The sequence below is a fragment of the Arachis hypogaea genome, chromosome 9 (assembly GCF_003086295.3).
Source record: "Arachis hypogaea cultivar Tifrunner chromosome 9, arahy.Tifrunner.gnm2.J5K5, whole genome shotgun sequence".
Lineage (NCBI taxonomy): Eukaryota > Viridiplantae > Streptophyta > Magnoliopsida > Fabales > Fabaceae > Arachis > Arachis hypogaea.
In genome coordinates, this window is record NC_092044.1 from 9,741,814 (window position 1) to 9,762,181 (window position 20,368).

The 20,368-nt window shown below is 36.9% G+C and overlaps 2 non-coding genes across 2 annotated transcripts; both read right to left on the bottom strand.

Moving 5' to 3' along the window:
* Positions 1–2,522: 2,522 nt before the first annotated feature.
* LOC112713276 (small nucleolar RNA R71) lies at positions 2,523–2,626 on the bottom strand. The gene has a single exon (XR_003158250.1). It is a non-coding gene; the product is annotated as a small nucleolar RNA R71 (small nucleolar RNA).
* Positions 2,627–17,528: 14,902 nt separating this feature from the next.
* On the bottom strand, positions 17,529–17,632 carry LOC112714166 (small nucleolar RNA R71). Its single transcript, XR_003159121.1, has one exon. It is a non-coding gene; the product is annotated as a small nucleolar RNA R71 (small nucleolar RNA).
* Between the last annotated feature and the right edge of the window lie 2,736 nt (positions 17,633–20,368).

The window sequence follows — 20,368 nt, forward strand, 5'->3', positions numbered from 1 at the left end:
TGACGCCCTACATACAGCTTGCCATGGAAGGGAGTAAGAGTGATTGGATGGAAGCAGTAGGAAAGCAGAGATTCAGAAGGAACACAGTATCTCTATGCACTTATCTGAAATTCCCACCAATGATTTACATAAGTATCTCTATCTCTATTTTATATTTTATTTATGTTTATATTCGAAAATCATTATAACCATTTGAATCCGCCTAACTGAGATTTACAAGATGACCATAGCTTGCTTCATACCAACAATCTCCGTGAGATCGACCCTTACTCACGTAAGGTATTACTTGGACGACCCAGTGCACTTGCTAGTTAGTTGTGCGAAGTTGTGACAAAGTGTGATTCACGTTTGAGAGCTCCAAGTTTATTGGGGTCATTGTTGATGATCACAATTTTGTGCACTAAGTTTTTGGTGCCGTTGTCGGGGATTGTTTGAGTTTGGACAACTGACGGTTCATCTTGTTGCTTAGATTAGGTAATTTTCTTATCAAAAAGTTTTCAAAAATCTTTTCAAAAAAAAATTTTTCTTCTTTTTTCATTTTTTTTTTCTAAAAAAATTATTTTCAAAAAATCCAAAAAAATTATAAAATCATAAAAACCAAAAATATTTTGTGTTTCTTGTTTGAATCTAGTGTCAATTTTTAAGTTTGGTGTCAATTGCATGTTTTAAAAACTTTTGCATTTTTCGAAAACTCATGCATGGTGTTCTTCATGATCTTCAAGTTGTTCTTGGTAAGTTTTCTTGTTTGATCTTTATATTTTCTTGTTCTGTGTCTTTTGTTGTTTTTCATATGCATTTTTGCATTCATAGTGTCTAAACATTGAAAATTTCTAAGTTTGGTGTCTTGCATGTTTTTCTTTTCTTGAAAATTTTTCGAAAATAAGTTATTGATGTTCATCATGATCTTCAAAGAGTTCTTGGTGTTCATCTTGACATTCATAGTGTTCTTGCATACATCATTGGTTTTGATCCAAAATTTTCATGTTTTGGGTCATATTTGTGTTTTTCTCTCTCATCATTAAAAATTAAAAAAAATCAAAAAATATCTTTTCCTTCTTTTGCTCATAAATTTCGAAATCTTTGGGTTGACTTAGTCAAAAAATTTTAAAATAAGTTGTTTCTTGTTAGTCAAGTCAAGATTTCAATTTTAAAAATCTTATCTTTTCAAAATCTTTTTCAAAAATCAAATCTTTTTTATTTTTTTAATCACTTTTGAAAATTTTTAAAATTGATTTTCAAAATCTTTTCTTATCTTTATTTCAAAATTTCGAAAACTTTACTAATAATTAATGTGATTGATTCAAAATTTTGAAGTTTGTTACTTTCTTATTAAGAAAGGTTCAATCTTTAAATTCTAGAATCATATCTTTTAGTTTCTTGTTAGTCAAGTAACCAATTTTAATTTTAAAAATTAAATATTTTTAATTTCCTCTTCAAATCTTTTTCAAAATATCTTTTCAATCATATCTTTTTAATCATATCTTTTTCAAAATCAATTTCAAAATCCTTTCTAACTTCTTATGTTTTCAAAATTGATTTTCAAATCTTTTTCAACTAACTAATCAACTTTTTGTTTGTTTTACTATTTCTTATCTTTTTCAAAACTACCTAACTATTTCTCTCTCTCTCTCTCTCTCTCTCTCTCTCTCTCTCTCTCTTTAATTTTCGAAAATTCCTCACTTTTTTTCAAATCTCTTTTAATTAACTAATTGTTTTAAATTTTAATTTTGATTTTTTTCCTTCTCGTAATTTTCGAAAATCACTAGCTATTTTTCAAAACAATTTTCGAAAACTCTTCCCTTTCTTCTCTTTCTATTTATTTATTCATTTACTAATTCTTCTATTCATCTAAAAATTCAAACTCTCTCTTCTCCTCTGTGTTCGAATTTTTCTCATCCCTCTTCTATTCTTTTCTTCTTCTACTCACATAAAGGAATCTCTATACTGTGACATAGAGGATTCCTCTTCCTTTTCTGTTCTCTTTTTTTCATATGAGCAGGAGCAAGAACAAGAACATTCTTGTTGAAGCAGATCCTGAACCTGAAAGGACTCTGAAGAAAAAGCTAAAAGAAGCTAAAGCACAACAATCCAGAGAAAAGCTTACAGAGAATCTCGAAAAAGAAGGAGACATGGCCGAACCCAACAACAATGCAAGGAGGATGCTTGGTGATTATACTACACCTACTTCCAATGTTTATGGAAGAAGCATCTCAATCCCTGTCATTGGAGCAAATAATTTTGAGCTGAAGCCTCAACTAGTTGCTCTGATGCAACAGAACTGCAAGTTCCATGGACTTCCATCAGAAGATCCCTATCAGTTTTTAACTAAATTCTTGCAGATCTGTGATACTGTTAAGACTAATGGAGTAGATCCTGAAGTCTACAGGCTCATGCTTTTCCCTTTTGCTGTAAGAGACAGAGTTAGAACATGGTTGGACTCACAACCTAAAGATAGCCTGGACTCTTGGGATAAGCTGGTCACGGCCTTCTTGGCCAAGTTCTTTCATCCTCAAAAGCCGAGCAAGCTTAGAGTGGATGTTCAGACCTTCAAGCAAAAAGATGGTGAATCCCTCTATGAAGCTTGGGAAAGATACAAGAAGTTGACCAAAAAGTGTCCTTCTGGCATGCTTTCAGAGTGGACCATTTTAGATATATTCTATGATGGTCTATCTGAGCTTTCTAAGATGTCACTGGACCATTCTGTAGGTAGATCCATTCACCTAAAGAAAACGCTTGCAGAAGCTCAAGAACTCATTGACATGGTTGCAAATAACCAATTCATGTACACCTCTGAGAGGAATCCTGTGAGTAATGAAATGCCTCAGAAGAGGAGAGTTCTTGAAATTGATGCTATGAATGTCATATTGGCTCAGAATAAAATGTTGACTCAGCAAGTCAACATGATTTCTCAGAGTCTGAATGGATGGAAAAATGATCCAACAGTACTAAAGAGGCATCTTCTGAAGAAGAAGCTTATGATCCTGAGAACCCTGCAATGGCAGAGGTGAATTACATGGGTGAACCTTATGGAAACACCTATAATTCCTCATGGAGAAATCATTCAAATTTCTCATGGAAGGATCAACAAAAGCCCCAACAAGGCTTTAATAATGGTGGAAGAAACAGGTTTAGCAATAGCAAGCCTTTTCCATCATCTTCTCAGCAACAGACAGAGAATTCTGAGTAGAGCCCCTCTAGCTTAGCAAATATAGTCTCTGATCTATCTAAGGCCACTTTAAGTTTCATGAGTGAAACAAGGTCTTCCGTTAGAAATTTGGAGGCACAAGTGGGTCAGCTGAGTAAGAAAATCACTGAAACCCCCCTAGTACTCTCCCAAGCAATACAGAAGAAAATCCAAAAGGAGAGTGCAAGGCCATTGATATAATCAATATGGCCGAATGCACAAAGGAGGAGAAAGACGTGAATCCCAGTGAGGAATACCTCCTGGGACATCCTCTAAACAAAAAAGAGTTCCAAACTGAGGAACCTAAGGAATCTGAGACTCACCAAGAGACCATAGAGATTCCATTGAACCTCCTTTTACCATTCATGATCTCTGAGAACTATTCTTCCTCTGAAGAGGATGAAGATGTAACTGAAGAGTAAGTTGCTCAATATCTAGGAGCCATCATAAAGCTGAATGCCAATTTGTTTGGTAATGAGACTTGGAAAGGTGAACCTCCCTTGCTCATTAGTGAACTAGATACATGGGTTTAGCAAACTCTACCTCAAAAGAAACAAGATCATGGTAAATTCTTAATATCTTGTACCATAGGCACCATGACCTTTGAGAAGGCTCTATGTGACCTGGGATCAGGTATAAATCTTATGCCACTCTCTATAATGGAGAAATTGGATATCTTTGAGGTACAAGCTGCAAGAATCTCATTAGAGATGGCAGACAAGTCAATAAAACAAGCTTATGGATTGGTAGAGGATGTGTTGGTAAAGGTTAAAGGCCTTTACATCCCTGCTGATTTCATAATCTTAGACACTGGGAAGGATGAGAATGAATCCATCATTCTAATTGGAAGACCCTTCCTAGCCACAGCAAAAGCTGTGATTGATGTTGACAGAGGTGAACTAGTCCTTCAATTCAATGGGGACTACCTTGTGTTTAAAGCTCAAGGTTATCCTTCTGTAAACATGGAAAAGAGGCACGATAAGCTTCTCTCAATACAGAGTCAAATAAAGCCTCCACAATCAAACTTTAAGTTGGGTGTTGGGAGGCCACAACCAAACTCTAAGTTTGGTGTTGAACCCCCACATTCAAACTCTAAGTTTGGTGTTGGGAGGTCCCAACAATGCTCTGAACATCTGTGAAGCTCCATGAGAGCTCACTTTCAAGCTATTGACATTAAAGAAGCGCTTATTGGAAGGCAACCCAATTTTTATTTATTTATATTTCTATTGTTCTTTTATGTTTTATTAGGTTTATGATCATGTGGAGTCACAAAATAATTGCAAACATTAAAAATAGAATCAAAAACAGCAGAAAAAAAGCACACCCTAGAGGAAGAGCTTACTGGCGTTTAAACGCCAGTAAGGAGCATCTGGCTGGCGTTCAATGATGAATAGATTTTTGATGGTATAGAATTTCACAAATGAATTCTCGTTGCAAGTATAGTTTCTAAACCAATCAAAAATCCTTTCATACAAAAGATTGTTTGTCACAAGTAACAAACCCCTAATTTTATAAACCGAAGTATTCAAACCTCGGGTCGTTCTCCCTAGGAATTGTAATGAAGTGTCTTGTTATTGGTTAGAAATGTGTTTTGGGGTTTTGGATAAGAAGCATGAAAGTAAATGGCAATGAAAATAAACTAACAACTATAAAAGGCTCTTGGCAAGGTATGAAAATTAGAAGTCCTATCCTAGTTATCCTTCTCAATTGTGATGAGAATTGTTCATTGCTACCACTTAGTTAACCCTTACTAAATAAAGGAAAGTCAAGTGGATGAATTAACTTGAGCCACAAGTCCTAGCCAACTCCCAAGGAAAGACTAGCTTTAGTGCACTCCAAACCAATTAGCAATCTCTCCAATTACCAATCAACAAAGGAATTAGATAACTCAAGTGTCACTAATTACTCTACCTAGGCCAAGAGGAACAAAATCTATACTATATCTAGAAGAGGCATTTCAACAAACACATAAAAGGCAATAAAAGTAAACAACATAAATTGCAAGAATTAAAGAGAGATCTAACTACAAAGGCAAGGGATCAACAATAGAAGAGTAAAGAAGAACAATTATTATGAATTACCTCTTATTGAATTGAAAGAAAATGGAAGGAACAATAGTAGATCTACAACAAAGTATAAAAACAACATAAAGGAAATTGCAATAAAAGAATGGAAGAAGAATGAATGTAACAACAAGGAGTTGAGAAGATAGAAGTAGAAGAAGATGAATTAAAATCTAGATCTAAGAACTAAACCTAATCCTAATCCTAATCCTAGAGAGAAGTGAGGGCTTCTCTCTCTAGAAACTACTTCTAAAACTAAACTATGACTAATGATTAAAGTATATTGATTCCTCTTCAATCCTTGGCTTAAATAGCATCATAAATGAGTTGGATTGGGCCCACAAGGCTTCTAAAATCGCTGGCCACGTGTTGCATTAAGTGGGTTATGCGCCACCATCGGCACGTCTGCGTACCATGCGCGTACGCACCCCTATGCGCGATGCAACTATGGAAAATATTATATCGTTTCGAAGCCCCGGATGTTAGCTTTCCAACCCAACTGAAACCGCATCATTTGGACCTCTGTAGCTCAAGTTATGGTCAATTAAGTGTGAAGAGGTCGGCTTGACAGCTTTTGCGATTCTTTCATTTCTTCATGAGTTCTCCATTTCTACATGCTTTTTCTCCATTCCCTTTGATCCAATCTTTGCCTCCTAATTCTGAAATTACTTAACAAACATATCAAGGCATCTAATAGAATCAAGGTGAATTAAATTTAGCTATTTTAAGTCCTAAAAAGCATGTTTTCACTCTTAAGCACAATTAAAGGAGAAGTTATAAAACCATGCTATTTCAATGGATAAATGTGGGTAAAAGGTTATAAAATCCACTAAATCAAGTACAAGATAAACCCTACAAATGGGGTTTATCATTCAACGCCAGAACAGAGCATGAAGCTGGCGTTGAACGCCAGAAACAAGCAACAGTCTGGCGTTTAAACGCCAGGATTACACCCTGAGGAGAACTGGTGTTAAACGCCAGAAACAACCATGGAAGTGGCATTCAACGCCAGAAACATGCTGCAGATTGGTGTTGAATGCCCAAAATAAGCATGGAAGTGGCGTTTAATGCCAGAAACATGCTGCAGTCTGGCGTTAAACGCTAGGATTGCATACAAAGGGCATTTTACACGCCTAAAGGGTGCAGGGATGAGAAATCCTTGACACCTCAAGATCTGTGGATCCCACAGGATCCCCATCTACCTTCTCTCTCTCTCTCAAACCTTTTCATAACACTCTTCCCCAAACATCATTCACCCATCACCTCTTCACCACTCACATCTATCCACTCTTCCCCATAAACCCCACATACCTTCAACTTCAAAATCTCTTTTCCACCCAAACCCACACCTCTCTCCCTCTCCTCCATATCTTCTTCTTTTTCTTCTATTCTTTCTTCTTTTGCTCGAGGGTGAGCAACATTCTAAGTTTGGTGTGGTAAAAGCATAGCTTTTTTGTTTTTTCATAATCATTTATGGCACCTAAGGCCGGAGAAACTTCTAGAAAGAGGAAAGGGAAGACAAAAGCTTCCACCTCCGAGTCATGGGAGATGGAGAGATTCATCTCAAGAGTCCATAGCTCAGTAGTAGAGCATTTGACTGCACATCAAGAGAGCCCACTCATGGACCTCAACAAGAGCATGAGGAATTCCCTCATCAAGAAATCCCTGAGATACCTCAAGGGATACATTTTTCTCCACACAATTATTGGGAGCAACTAAGGATAAGAGCACCAAAATCACTAGGGATCAAGCAACAGAGGCAAGGAAGAGACATAGAGGAGCTCAAGAGCACCTTTGGTTCTTCAAGAGGAAGACGCTACCCTCACCAAGGTGGACTCATTCCTTAATCTCCTTGCTCTTATTTTTTTTTGTTTTTCGATTTTTTAGCTTTATGTTTGTCTATGTTTGTGTCTTTATTACATGATCATTAGTATTTAGTAACTATGTCTTAAGGCTTTGAATAATTCCATGAATCCTTCACCTTTCTTAAATGAAAAATGTTATTTAAATACAAAAGAACAAGAAGTACATGAGTTTCAAATTCATCCTTGAAAATTAGTTTAATTATATTGATGTGGTGACAATACTTTTTGTTCTCTGAATGAATGCTTGAACAGTGCATATTTTTTATCTTGTTGTTTATGAATGTTAAAATTGTTGGCTCTTGAAATAATGAGAAAAAAGAGAAATGTTATTGATGATCTGAAAAATCATAAAATTGATTCTTGAAGCAAGAAAAAGCAGTGAAGAACAAAGCTTGCGAAAAAAATGACAAAAAAAATATAAAAGAAAAAGAAAAAGCAAGTAGAAAAAGCCAATAGCCCTTAAAACCAAAAGGCAAGGGTAAAAAGGATCCAAGGCTTTGAGCATCAATGGATAGGAGGGCCCAAGGAAATAAAATTCAGGCCTAAGCGGCTAAATCAAGCTGTCCCTAACCATGTGCTTGTGGCATGCAGGTCCAAGTGAAAAGCTTGAGACTGAGTGGTTAAAGTCGTGATCCAAAGCAAAAAGAGTGTGCTTAAGAGCTCTGGACACCTCTAACTGGGAACTTTAGCAAAGCTGAGTCACAATCTGAAAAGGTTCACCCAGTCATGTGTCTGTGGCATTTATGTATCCGGTGGTAATATTGGAAAACAAAATGCTTAGGGCCATGGCCAAGACTCATAAAAGTAGTTGTGTTCAAGAATCAACATAATTAACTAGGAGAATCAATAACACTATCTGAACTCTGAATTCCTATGGATGCCAATCATTCTAAACTTCAAAGGATAAAGTGAGATGCCAAAACTGTTCAGAAGCAAAAAGCTACAAGTCCCGCTCATCTAATTAGAACTAATTTTCATTGATATTTTGAGATTTATAGTATATTATCTTCTTTTTATCCTAATTAATTTTCAGTTGCTTGGGGACAAGCAACAATTTAAGTTTGGTATTTTGATGAGCGGATAATTTATACGCTTTTTGGCATTGTTTTTAGGTAGTTTTTAGTAGGATTTAGCTTCTTTTAGGGATATTTTTATTAGTTTTTATGCAAAATTCATATTTCTGGACTTTACTATGAGTTTGTGTATTTTTCTATGATTTCAGGTATTTTCTGGCTAAAATTGAGGGGACCTGAGCAAAAAATCTAATAGAAGGCTGACAAAGGACTACTGATGCTGTTGGATTCTAACCTCCCTGCACTCGAAATGGATTTTCTGGAGCTACAAAACTCCAAATGGCGCGCTCTCAACTTCGTTGAAAAATAGACATCCAGAGCTTTCCAGCAATATATAATAGTCCATACTTTATTCGAGTTTAGATGACGCAAAATAGCGTTCAACGCCAGTTCCATGCTGCATTCTAGAGTAAAAAGCCAGAAACACATCACAAACCAGAGTTAAATGCCAAAAACACGTTACAACTTGGCGTTTAACCCCAAGAGAAAGCCTCTGCATGTGAAAAGCTCAAGCTCAGCCCAATCACACACCAAAGTGGGCCCCGAAAGTGGATTTTTGCATTTAGACTTATTTCTGTAAACCCTAGTAACTAGTTTAGTATAAATAGAACTTTTTACTGTTGTATTAGACATCTTTAGCTTTCCTTAGATCATTTTTGGGAGACTATTGATCACATTTGGGGGCTGGCCATTCGGCCATGCCTGGACCTCTATCACTTATGTATTTTCAACGGTGGAGTTTCTATACACCATAGATTAAGATGTGGAGCTCTGCTGTACCTCGAGTATTAATGCAATTACTACTATTCTTCTATTCAATTCATGCTTATTCTTATTCTAAGATATTCGCTGCACTTCAACATGATGAATGTGATGATCCGTGACACTCATCATATTCTCACCTATGAACGCGTGCCTGACAACAACTCCCGTTCTACCTTAGATCGAGCGCGTATCTCTTGGATTCCTTAATCAGAATCTTCGTGGTATATGCTAGAATCCATTGGCAGCATTCTTGAGAATCCGGAAAGTCTAAACCTTGTCTGTGGTATTCTGAGTAGGATTCAGGGATTGAATGACTGTGACGAGATTCAAACTCGCGAGTGTTGGGCGTAGTGACAGACACAAAAGAATCACTGGATTCTATTCCGACATGATCGAGAATCGACAGATGATTAGCCGTGCTGTGATAGAGTATTTGGACCATTTTCACTGAGAGGATGAGAAGTAGCCTTTGACAACAGTGACGCCCTACATACAGCTTGCCATGGAAGGGAGTAAGAGTGATTGGATGGAAGCAGTAGGAAAGCAGAGATTCAGAAGGAACACAGTATCTCTATGCACTTATCTGAAATTTCCACCAATAATTTACATAAGTATCTCTATCTCTATTTTATATTTTATTTATCTTTATATTCGAAAACCATTATAACCATTTGAATCCGCCTAACTGAGATTTACAAGATGACCATAGCTTGCTTCATACCAACAATCTCCGTGGGATCGACCCTTACTCACGTAAGGTATTACTTGGACAACCCAGTGCACTTGCTGGTTAGTTGTGTGAAGTTGTGACAAAGTGTGATTCACGTTTGAGAGCTCCAAGTTTATTAGCGCCATTGTTGATGATCACAATTTCGTGCACCAGTCATCAACATACACTAGAATGTAGGTAGAGGCTGAGCTGGTAAACCTAGTAAAGAGGGAGATATCTGACTTGGTGCTGGTGAAGCCAAAGTTGTTGAAAGCTGAGTTGAGTTTTGCAAACCATGCTCTTGGCACCTTCTTGAGGCCATAGAGTGACCTTTGCAGTTTGCACACTATTTGTAAGTTTGGAGATGTGAACCCTTCAAGTTGGACCATGTAGACAGCTTTTGACAAGTCACTGTTTAAGAAGGCGTTGTTGAAATCATATTGATGGATTTTTCACCCTTTGGCTTTAACTGTGCTCAACATGACTCTAAATGTTTTTGGCTTGATAACTGAGTTGGATATTTGGTCATAATCAACTCCTTGCTTCTAGTGAAAGACCTTTGCCACAAGTCGGACCTTATATTTTTTAATAGAACCATCAAGATACTTTTTTACTTTGAAAACCATATGCATTTGATAGGGTCTGAGTGCTATGATAGTTGAACAAGTTTCTAGATTTGGTTCTTCATGAGTGTTGAGTATTCCTCATCCATTGCTGCTCTCTAATGAGCACATATTAGAGCTTGAGATACTGAAGTCGGGACATTGTTGATGAGGTATAAAATAGCAGCAGGTTCAGGTGGTGTAGCGGAGAGAGTGGAGATGAAAGCCCTATATTTGAAGACGCCACTCTTGCTTCTAGCTTGCAATGGATGATTATTTTGAACCACTCTTGGTTGAATAGAAACCTGTAGAAAACGAGTAGAGACTACATTTACAACAGCATCAACAAGTTGTGCATGTATCATAGTAGAGGAATCTGCATTCATAGTGACATTAGCAGATTGTACCAGTAATACAGGTAATGAATTAGATAGTGTATTGACATTAATGGAAAATATATGATGAGTATTTATGCAAGGGTTATGTGAAAGTGATGAGATGTCTACTGTGTGCATTTGGTGAGTTATATGTGTGATGATTAGTGAAAAGTTGGTAAGTGAAATGTATGTGGTTGATTTTTCTTTGGATGAGAGATTTTGGGATGTAAGGAAAAGACTTGGATATAAAAATTCATATTCATCGAAAAGGACATTTCTATATATGTAAATTTTGCTCGTGAGTGAGAGGCACTTGTATCCCTTATGGTTAGTTGCATAGCCTAAGAAGATGCATTTGTGATCATTTTGGTTGAATTTGTGGTTATTGTATAGTTTAAGTAAAGAATAGCATGAACAACCAAAGGTCTTAAGGAATTGGTAATTTGGTTTGGTGTTTAGGAGAGTTTCAACTAGAGTTTTATAATTGAGGATATAAGTTGAGGTAAAGACAACTTCATCCCAAAAAGAGAGTAGGAATGAAGCTTGAACCTAGAGAGCAAGGGTGGTTTTGATTAGGTGTCTGTGTTTGCGTTCTGCAGAACCATTTTGTTAGTGAGTGTGTAGACAATTCATTCTGTGTTGGATGCCATTTCGGATTAGAAATTGGGTGAAGGTGGTTGAAAGAAATTTTCCTTCATTATTAGTTTGGAGAGCTATGAGTTGATGGCCAATTTGGTTTTCCATAAAATTTTTGAATTAGATGAAGGCTTCAAAGGCTTGGGACTTGGTTTGCAAGAGGTATGTGCATTTATATTTGTTGAATGTAAAATTTGTATACTAACTTGCTGTAAATTAGTGTAGGACCTTAAAGGTCTGAGAAAAAAAGTTCTAAGGACTTCGTATATTTGGTGTGAGATTCTGGATATGGTAGCTAGTGGATTTTGTTTGTAAAACAGGCATTACAAAGGTTTTTGGGGTGTTGAGCAACAATGTTGCATTGAGAAAGGACATGGTGGGTTACTTTTTGAGAAGAGTGGCCAAGCTTGTTATGCCAAAGCTGAAATAGAGAGATCTTGTTAGTCATCACAGTTTTTGAGCTTTCAACAATCTAAGTTTTATTCAAGCTAGCAATTATAGGTATTGCATTATTACATACATCAGTGTTTGAACAATTTTTGACAACCTTACTGTAGCTAACATTTGGAGTACCAGAATTTATATTCTTACAATTAGTCACAAGCATTGAACTAGTAAAAAAGGCACCAGTATAATTCGCATTGCAATTATCATTTGTAGTAGTTACAATGAAACAATCAACATGAGTGACTAGACTATTATCCTTAGATTTTGAGCTCTTTTCTTTTCTCTAGTTGATGGATCGTGGAACTTGAATTCCATCAAAATGATACAAGCCATTCTTAAATTGGCCTTGCAGTAGAATATTCCTTGTTTTTTAAGACTTTATAGTGTCTATATAAGATCAAATTTCGAAAAACACACCATTGTCTAATGCAAATTTAGACATACTCACTAGGTTCTTGGATATAGTAGTTACACCTAAGAGGTTTTTAAGATGAAAAATGTGGTTAGACATAAATGAATGTATCATAGATTTTCTAATAATGACAATATAGATACATGTTCTATTACCTCTATATTCCTGTTCTGGCCCTTCATACTCAGAGCTAGTGATGAGATTTATTTAGTTGAAGGTGATGTGGTGCAAGACGCCTGAGTCTGGATACGCCTGAGTCTGGATACCACTCTGAGTTTTGTGCATTTGAGTTGGCTACTAGTGCTTGAGGTGAGATGGAGTTTCTTTCTTGTGGTGTGTTGTGGAAGGATGTATTTGAAGGAGGAGGGCCATTGGAATGGTGCTACTGCGGATGTTGGTAATTTTGATTGAATCTTTGGTAACATTGCCAAACTATATAGCCTATCTTTGAGCATAATTGGTACTGAGGCTTTCTATTTTGATGCCACGATGATGAATAAGATCTGCAACCACCATAAAAGAATCTGTTTCGATATCTTTTTCTTTGCCCTTGTCATCTACTATAATTTCTATTATATTCTTTATCATACACATTTTTTTCATTGTCTTTTTCCATCATATTTGCTTGAGCAAGCACTAAATTAGAACATTTTAAATATTTCATTTACTTCTTCTTGAGTAAGAAGTTGTATCTCATATTCATTGATTGACATGTGTTTAACCCTTGCATTTGTCACGATTATAAAGATATTAAATTCTTCATTTAGACCTCCTAATGTATATTCAAACTGTTCATCCTTCGATAGAAGTGTACCAAATGCAGTAAGAGAACTTGTTACCTGTTTATTTTAGCAATGTACTTTGTGGGTGTTAAACCTTATTTCTTGAGTCCTTTTAATTAAGCTTTCAAGATTTTGATTTTTGATTTCTGACGAGTAGTGAAGTAATCTTCTAGAACCGATCAGATTTTATGAGCATATTCACAATCAACTACTTTAATTTATTAACAAAATTTTCATCCATCAATGATAGCATCTAAGCCACAGGACATTCATCGCGCTGCTCCTAAACTTCAAATTCTGGAGATATCTTTTCAATTGCTTGATCTTGTTCCTATTCTTCAAACTCTACATCCAATTAGACTTGATGCACGATAATACGATGCTTTCATATTTTGAAATTGTCTTCATCTAATTTGATTATTGCTAGAAAGTTGGCGATTGATGTCAATACCTTCGAGCCATTTGAGCTAGTGCTGTAAAGGAGGATAAAGAAGATAGTTCTGAAGGCTTCATGGATCAGAGGCTCTGATACCATGAAAGGTATCAAGAGCAGAAGCTGAGATGAGAAGAGAGAATTTGAGGGGAGGGGGAAGAGAGAGAGAGAGAGAGAGAGAGAGAGAGAGGAAGAAGAAGGGAGGGAGAGAGAGAAATTGAGTAAACTAGAAAGAATCAACTAAATAAATTGAAAGGTGGTTACATAGTTGCTATTTATACAAAGAATGAGTGGTACCAGCTCACTATTTCTCTAGCTAATGATGAGCGGATAATTTATACGCTTTTTGGCATTGTTTTTATGTAGTTTTTAGTAAGTTCAAGCTACTTTTAGGGATGTTTTCATTAGTTTTTATGTTAAATTCACATTTCTGGACTTTACTATGAGTTTGTGTGTTTTTCTGTGATTTCAGGTAAATTCTGGCTGAAATTGAGGGACTTGAGCAAAACTCTGAAGAAGGCTGACAAAAGGACTGCTGATGCTGTTGGAATCTGACCTCCCTGCACTCGAAATGGATTTTCTGGAGCTACAGAACTCCAAATGGCGCGCTCTCAACGGCGTTGGAAAGTAGACATCCAGGGCTTTCCAGCAATATATAATAGTCCATACTTTATTCGAAGATTGACGATGTAACTTGGCGTTGAACGCCAAGTTCATGCTGCTGTCTGGAGTTAAACGCCAGAAAAACGTCATGATCCGGAGTTGAACGCCCAAAACACGTCATAACTCGGAGTTCAACTCCAAGAGAAGCCTCAGCTCGTGGATTGATCAAGCTCAGCCCAAGCATACACCAAGTGGGCCCCGGAAGTGAATTTATGCATCAAATACTTACTCATGTAAACCCTAGTAGCTAGTCTAGTATAAATAGGATAAGTTACTATTGTATTAGATATCTTTTGACAGTTTAATCTCTTGAATATTCGGTCACTTGATCATGGAGAGGGCTGGCCATTCGGCCATGCCTGAACCTCTTTTACTTATGTATTTTCAACGGTGGAGTTTCTGCACACCATAGATTAAGGGTGTGGAGCTCTGCTGTACCTCAAGTATTAATGCAATTCTATTTTCTTTTATTCAAATCTCTCTTATTCTTATTCCAAGATATTCATTCGTACCCAAGAACATGATGAGTGTAATGATGAAAGTGACGATCATTATCATTCTCACTTATGAACGCACGTGATTGACAACCACTTCCGTTCTACATGCAACCGAGCTTGAATTTGTATCTCTTAGATTCCCCAACAGAATCTTCGTGGTATAAGCTAGATAGATGGCGGCATTTATGAGGATCCGGAAAGTCTCACCTTGTCTGTGGTATTCCGAGTAGGATCCTGGGAATCCGGAAAGTCTCACCTTGTCTGTGGTATTCCGAGTAGGATTCCGGTAATGAATGACTGTGACGTGCTTCAGACTTGCAAGTGCTGGGCGTTAGTGACAGACGCAAAAGAATCAAGGGATTCTATTCCAGTAGGCGCAGGAACCAACCAGTGATTAGCCGTGCTGTGACAGAGTGCGTGAGCGTAGTTTTCACTGCGAGGATGGGATGTAGCTATCAACCATGGGTGATGCCTCCAGACGATTAGCCGTGCGAGTGACAGCCGCATAGGATCATTTTCCCGAGAGGATTGAAAGTAGCCACCACTGATGGTGAACCCCTATATACAGCTTGCCATGGAAAGGAGTAAGAAGGATTGAGTTGAAGAAGTGGGAAAACAGGCGTCCTTGAGCCATACAGTATCTCCATTCGCTTATCTGAAATTCCCACCAATGAATCAGCATAAGTATTCTATCCCTTTTATTATTTATTTTCTTATTTCTATTTTCGAAACCATCAATCAATTTAATTTGCCTAACTGAGATTTACAAGGTGACCATAGCTTGCTTCATACCAACAATCTCTGTGGGATCGACCCTTACTCACGTAAGGTTTATTACTTGGACGACCCAGTACACTTGCTGGTTAGTTGAACGGAGTTGTGAGCTTCTCTAACAGTGCCTGAAACTCTTTTATCACAATTTCGTCCACCAAGTTTTTGGCGCCGTTGCCGGGGATTGTTCGAGTATGGACAAATGACGGTTCATCTTGTTGCTCAGATTAGGTAATTTTCTTTTCAAAAACTTTTTCAAAAAAATTTTTCTTTTCTTTTTCGTTTTTCCAAAAATGTTTTTCGAAAAAATCAATAAAAATACAAAAAAAAAATTAGAAAATCATAAAAACCAAAAAAATATTTTGTGTTTCTTGTTTGAGTCTTGTGTTAATTTTTAAGTTTGGTGTCAATTGCATGCTTTTAAAATTTTTCTTGCATTTTTTCGAAAATTTCATGCATTCATAGTGTTCTTCATGATCTTCAAGTTGTTCTTGACAAGTCTTCTTGTTTGATCTTGATGATTTCTTGTTTTGTGTCTTTTGTTGTTTTTCATGTGCACTTTTGCATTCATATCTTCCATGCATTAAAGATTTCTAATTTTGGTGTCTTGCATGTTTTCTTTGCATCAAAAATTTTTCAAAATTATGTTCTTGATGTTCATTATGATCGTCAAAGTGTTCTTGGTGTTCATCTTGACATTCATAGCATTCTTGCATGCACCTTGTGTCTTGATCCAAAATTTTCATGTTTTGGGTCATTTTTGTGTTTTTCTTTAAAAATTCAAAAATCAAAAAACATCTTTTCCTTATTTTCCTCCAAATTTTCGAAATTTTGGGTTGACTTGGTCAAAAATTTTTAAAATTAGTTGTTTCTTACAAGTTAAGTCAAAATTTCAATTTTAAAAATCTTTTCAAAATCTCTTTCAAAAATCATATCTTTTTCATTTTTTTTATAAATTTCGAAAATTTCAAAAATCTTTTTCAAAATATTTTCAAAATCTTTTTCTTATCTTTATATCAAATTTTCGAAAATTAGCTAACAATTAATGTGATTGGTTCAAAAATTTGAAGTTTGTTACTTTCTTGTTAAGAAAGGTTCAATCTTTAAGTTCTAGAATCTTATCTTGTAGTTTCTTGTTAGTTGAGTCTTTTTAAAAAAAAATTAAATCTTTTTATCTTTTATCTTATCTTTTTATTAAAATTTTTATCTTATCTTTTTATCTTTTATCTTATCTTTTTCAAAAATTTTATCTTTTTCAAAATTTGATTTCAAAATATCTTATCTAACTTCTTATCCTCTTATCTTTTTCAAAATTTGATTTCAAATCTTTTTCAATCAACTAACTAACTTTTTGTTTGTTTCTTATCTTTTTCAAAACCACCTAACTACTTTTCCCTCTCTAATTTTTGAAAATTCTCCCTCTCTTTTTCAAAAATTCTTTTTGTTTTAAATTTTAATTTTAATTATATTTTGTCTTTGATTTTCGAAAATACTAACCCCTTTTTCAAAAATTATTTTCGAAATTTCTCTTCTCTTCTCTTATTCTATTTAATTAATTAATTACTAACACTTCTCTTCACCTCTCCTCATCCAAAAATCCGAATCCATCATTCTTCTTTCTTATACCCCTTTCTTCTTCTACTAACATAAGGGAATCTCTATACTGTGACATAGAGGATTCCTCTTTCTTTTCTTGTTTTCTTCTCTTTCATATGAGCAGGAACAGGGAAAAAGGCACTCTTGTTGAAATTGATCCAGAACCTGAAAGGACTCTGAAGAGAAAATTAAGAGAAGCTAAATTACAACAATCTAGAAATAACCTTTCAGAAATTTTCGAACAAGAGAAGGACATGGCAGCCGAAAATAATAATAATAATGCAAGGAGAATGCTTGGTGACTTCACAAAGCCAACGTCCAAGTTTGATGGAAGAAGCATCTCCATTCCTGCCATTGGAGCCAATAACTTTGAGCTTAAGCCTCAACTAGTTGCATTAATGCAACAAAACTGCAAGTTTTATGGACTTCCATCTGAAGATCCTTATCAGTTTTTAACTGAGTTCTTGCAGATCTGTGAGACTGTAAAGACGAATGGAGTTGATCCTGAAGTCTACAGACTCATGCTTTTCCCTTTTGCTGTAAGAGACAGAGCTAGAATATGGTTGGATTCACAACCTAAGGATAGCCTGGACTCCTGGGATAAGCTGGTCACTGCCTTCTTGGATAAATTCTTTCCTCCTCAAAAGCTGAGCAAGCTGAGAGTGGATGTTCAAACCTTCAAACAAAAAGATGGTGAATCCCTCTATGAAGCTTGGGAAAGATACAAGCAGTTGACCAAAAGATGTCCATCTGACATGTTTTCAGAATGGACCCTATTAGATATATTCTATTATGGTCTCTTTGAATTTTCGAAAATGTCATTGGACCATTCTGCAGGTGGATCTATTCACCTGAAGAAAACGCCTGAAGAGGCTCAAGAACTCATTGACATGGTTGCAAACAACCAGTTCATGTACACCTCTAAGAGGAACTCTGTGAATAATGGGATACCGCAGAAGAAAGGAGTTCTTGAAATTGAAGCTCTGAATGCCATACTGGCTCAGAACAAAATGTTGACTCAACAGGTTAACATTATCTCTCAAAATCTGAATGGACTGCAACATGCATCCAACAGTACTAGAGAGGAAGCTTCTGAAGAAGCTTATGATCCTGAGAACCCTGCCATGGCAGAGGTTAATTACATGGGTGAACCTTATGGAAACACCTATAACCCATCATGGAGAAATCATCCAAATTTCTCCTGGAAGGATCAACAAAAGCCTCAACAAGGCTTTAACAATGGTGGACGCAATAGGCTGAGCAATAGTAAGCCATATCCATCATCTTCTCAGCAACAGACAGAGAATTCAGAACAAAACACTTCTAATTTAGCCAATATTATCTCTGATCTGTCAAAGGCCACTTTCAGTTTCATGAATGAAACAAGATCCTCCATTAGAAATTTGGAGGCACAAGTGGGCCAGCTGAGTAAGAAAGTCATTGAAACTCCTCCCAGTATTCTCCCAAGCAAAACAGAAGAGAATCCAAAAGGAGAGTGCAAGGCCATTGATTTAGTCAATATGGCCGAATGCACTAGGGAGGAGGAGGACGAAAATCCTAGTGAGGAAGACCTCCTGGGACGTCCTTCAAGCAAGAAGGAGTTTCTTAATAAGGATCCAGAGGAATCTGAGGCTCATATAGAGACCATAGAGATTCCATTAAATCTCCTTCTACCATTCATGAGCTCTGAAGACTATTCTTCCTCTGAAGAGGATGAAGATGTGACTGGAGAGCAAGTTGCTCAATACTTAGGAGCTATCATGAAGCTGAATGCCAAGTTGTTTGGTAATGAGACTTGGGAAAGTGAACCTCCCTTGCTCATTAGCGAACTAGATACTTGGATTCAGAAAACTCTACCTCAAAAGAAACAAGATCCTGGCAAGTTCTTAATACCTTGTACCATTGGCACCATGAACTTTGCAAAAGCTCTATGTGATCTAGGGTCAGGGATAAATCTTATGCCACTCTCTGTAATGGAGAAGCTGGGGATCATTGAGGTACAACCTGCCTTGTTCTCATTACAATTGGCAGACAAGTCCATGAGACAAGCTTATGGAATAGTAGAGGACGTGCTAGTAAAGGTTGAAGGCCTTTACATCCCTGCTGATTTCATAATCCTAGACACTAGGAAGGAAGATGATGAATGCATCATCCTAGGAAGACCTTTCCTAGCCACAGCAGGAGCTGTGATAGATGTCAACAGAGGCGAGTTAGTCCTTCAATTGAATGGGGACTACCTTGTGTTTAAGGCACATGGCCATCCCTCTGTGACAAAAGAGAGTAAGCATGAAGAGCTTCTCTCAGTTCAGAGTCAAGAAGAGCCCACACAGTCAAACTCTAAGTTTGGTGTTGTGAGGCCACAACCAAACTCTAAGTTTGGTGTTAAGATCCCATATCCAAACTCTAAGTTTGGTGTGGACAACTATACAACATTGACCTGATCACCTTGTGGCTCCATGAGAGCCACTGTCAAGCTATTGACATTAAAGAAGCGCTTGTTGGGAGGCAACCCAATTTTATTTATCTAATTTTATTTTATTTTGTTTTATTGTTATTTTTGTGTTTTATTAGGTACATGATCATGAGAAGTCACGAAAAAAATCAAAAAAATTAAAAACAGAGTCAAAAACAGAAGAAAAAAATTTTCACCCTGGAGGACGCACGGGCTGGCGTTCAACGCCAGTAAGATGCATCTGGCTGGCGTTCAACGCTAGAACAGAGCACCATTCTGGCGCTGAACGCCAGAAACAAGCAACATCCTGGCGCTGAACGCCAGGAATGTGCCTGGAGGAGACAGGCTGGCGTTAAACGCCAGCAACAAGCATGAAACTGGCGTTTAACGCCAGAAACATGCATTACATGGGCGTTGAATGCCCAGAACGTGCACCAATGGGCATTTGAACGCCAGAATGATGTACGAAGGCAATTTACATGCCTATATGGTGAAGGAATGGTATTTCTTTTCACCTCAGGATCTGTGGACCCCACAGGATCCCCACCTACCATATTCCCACCTTTTCTTTTAATCCTAATCACACTCTCTTAATCCAAATCTCATTTCACTCTTCCCAATATCACACTTCCCAAAAACCTTCACCAATCACCTCAATTCCTCTTCCCAATTACCCCATTCACCATTCACATCAACCCACTCTTCCCCATAAACCCCACCTACCTTCATAAAATTCAAATTCACTTTCCCACCCATTCCCACCCAAAATGGCCGAATACCCACCCTCCCTCTCCCTATAAATACCCTTCCCTTCTACTTCATTTTTCACACAACACAACCCCTTCTTCTCCCACATAGCCGAACCTACTTCTCCCCCTCTCCACTATATTCTCTTCTTCTTCTTCTACTCTTCTTTTCTTTCTTGCTCGAGGACGAGCAAAATTTTAAGTTTGGTGTGGTAAAAGCATAGCTTTTTGTTTTTCCATTACCATCAATGGCACCTAAGGCCGGAGTATCCTCTAAAAAAAGGAAAGGGAAGAC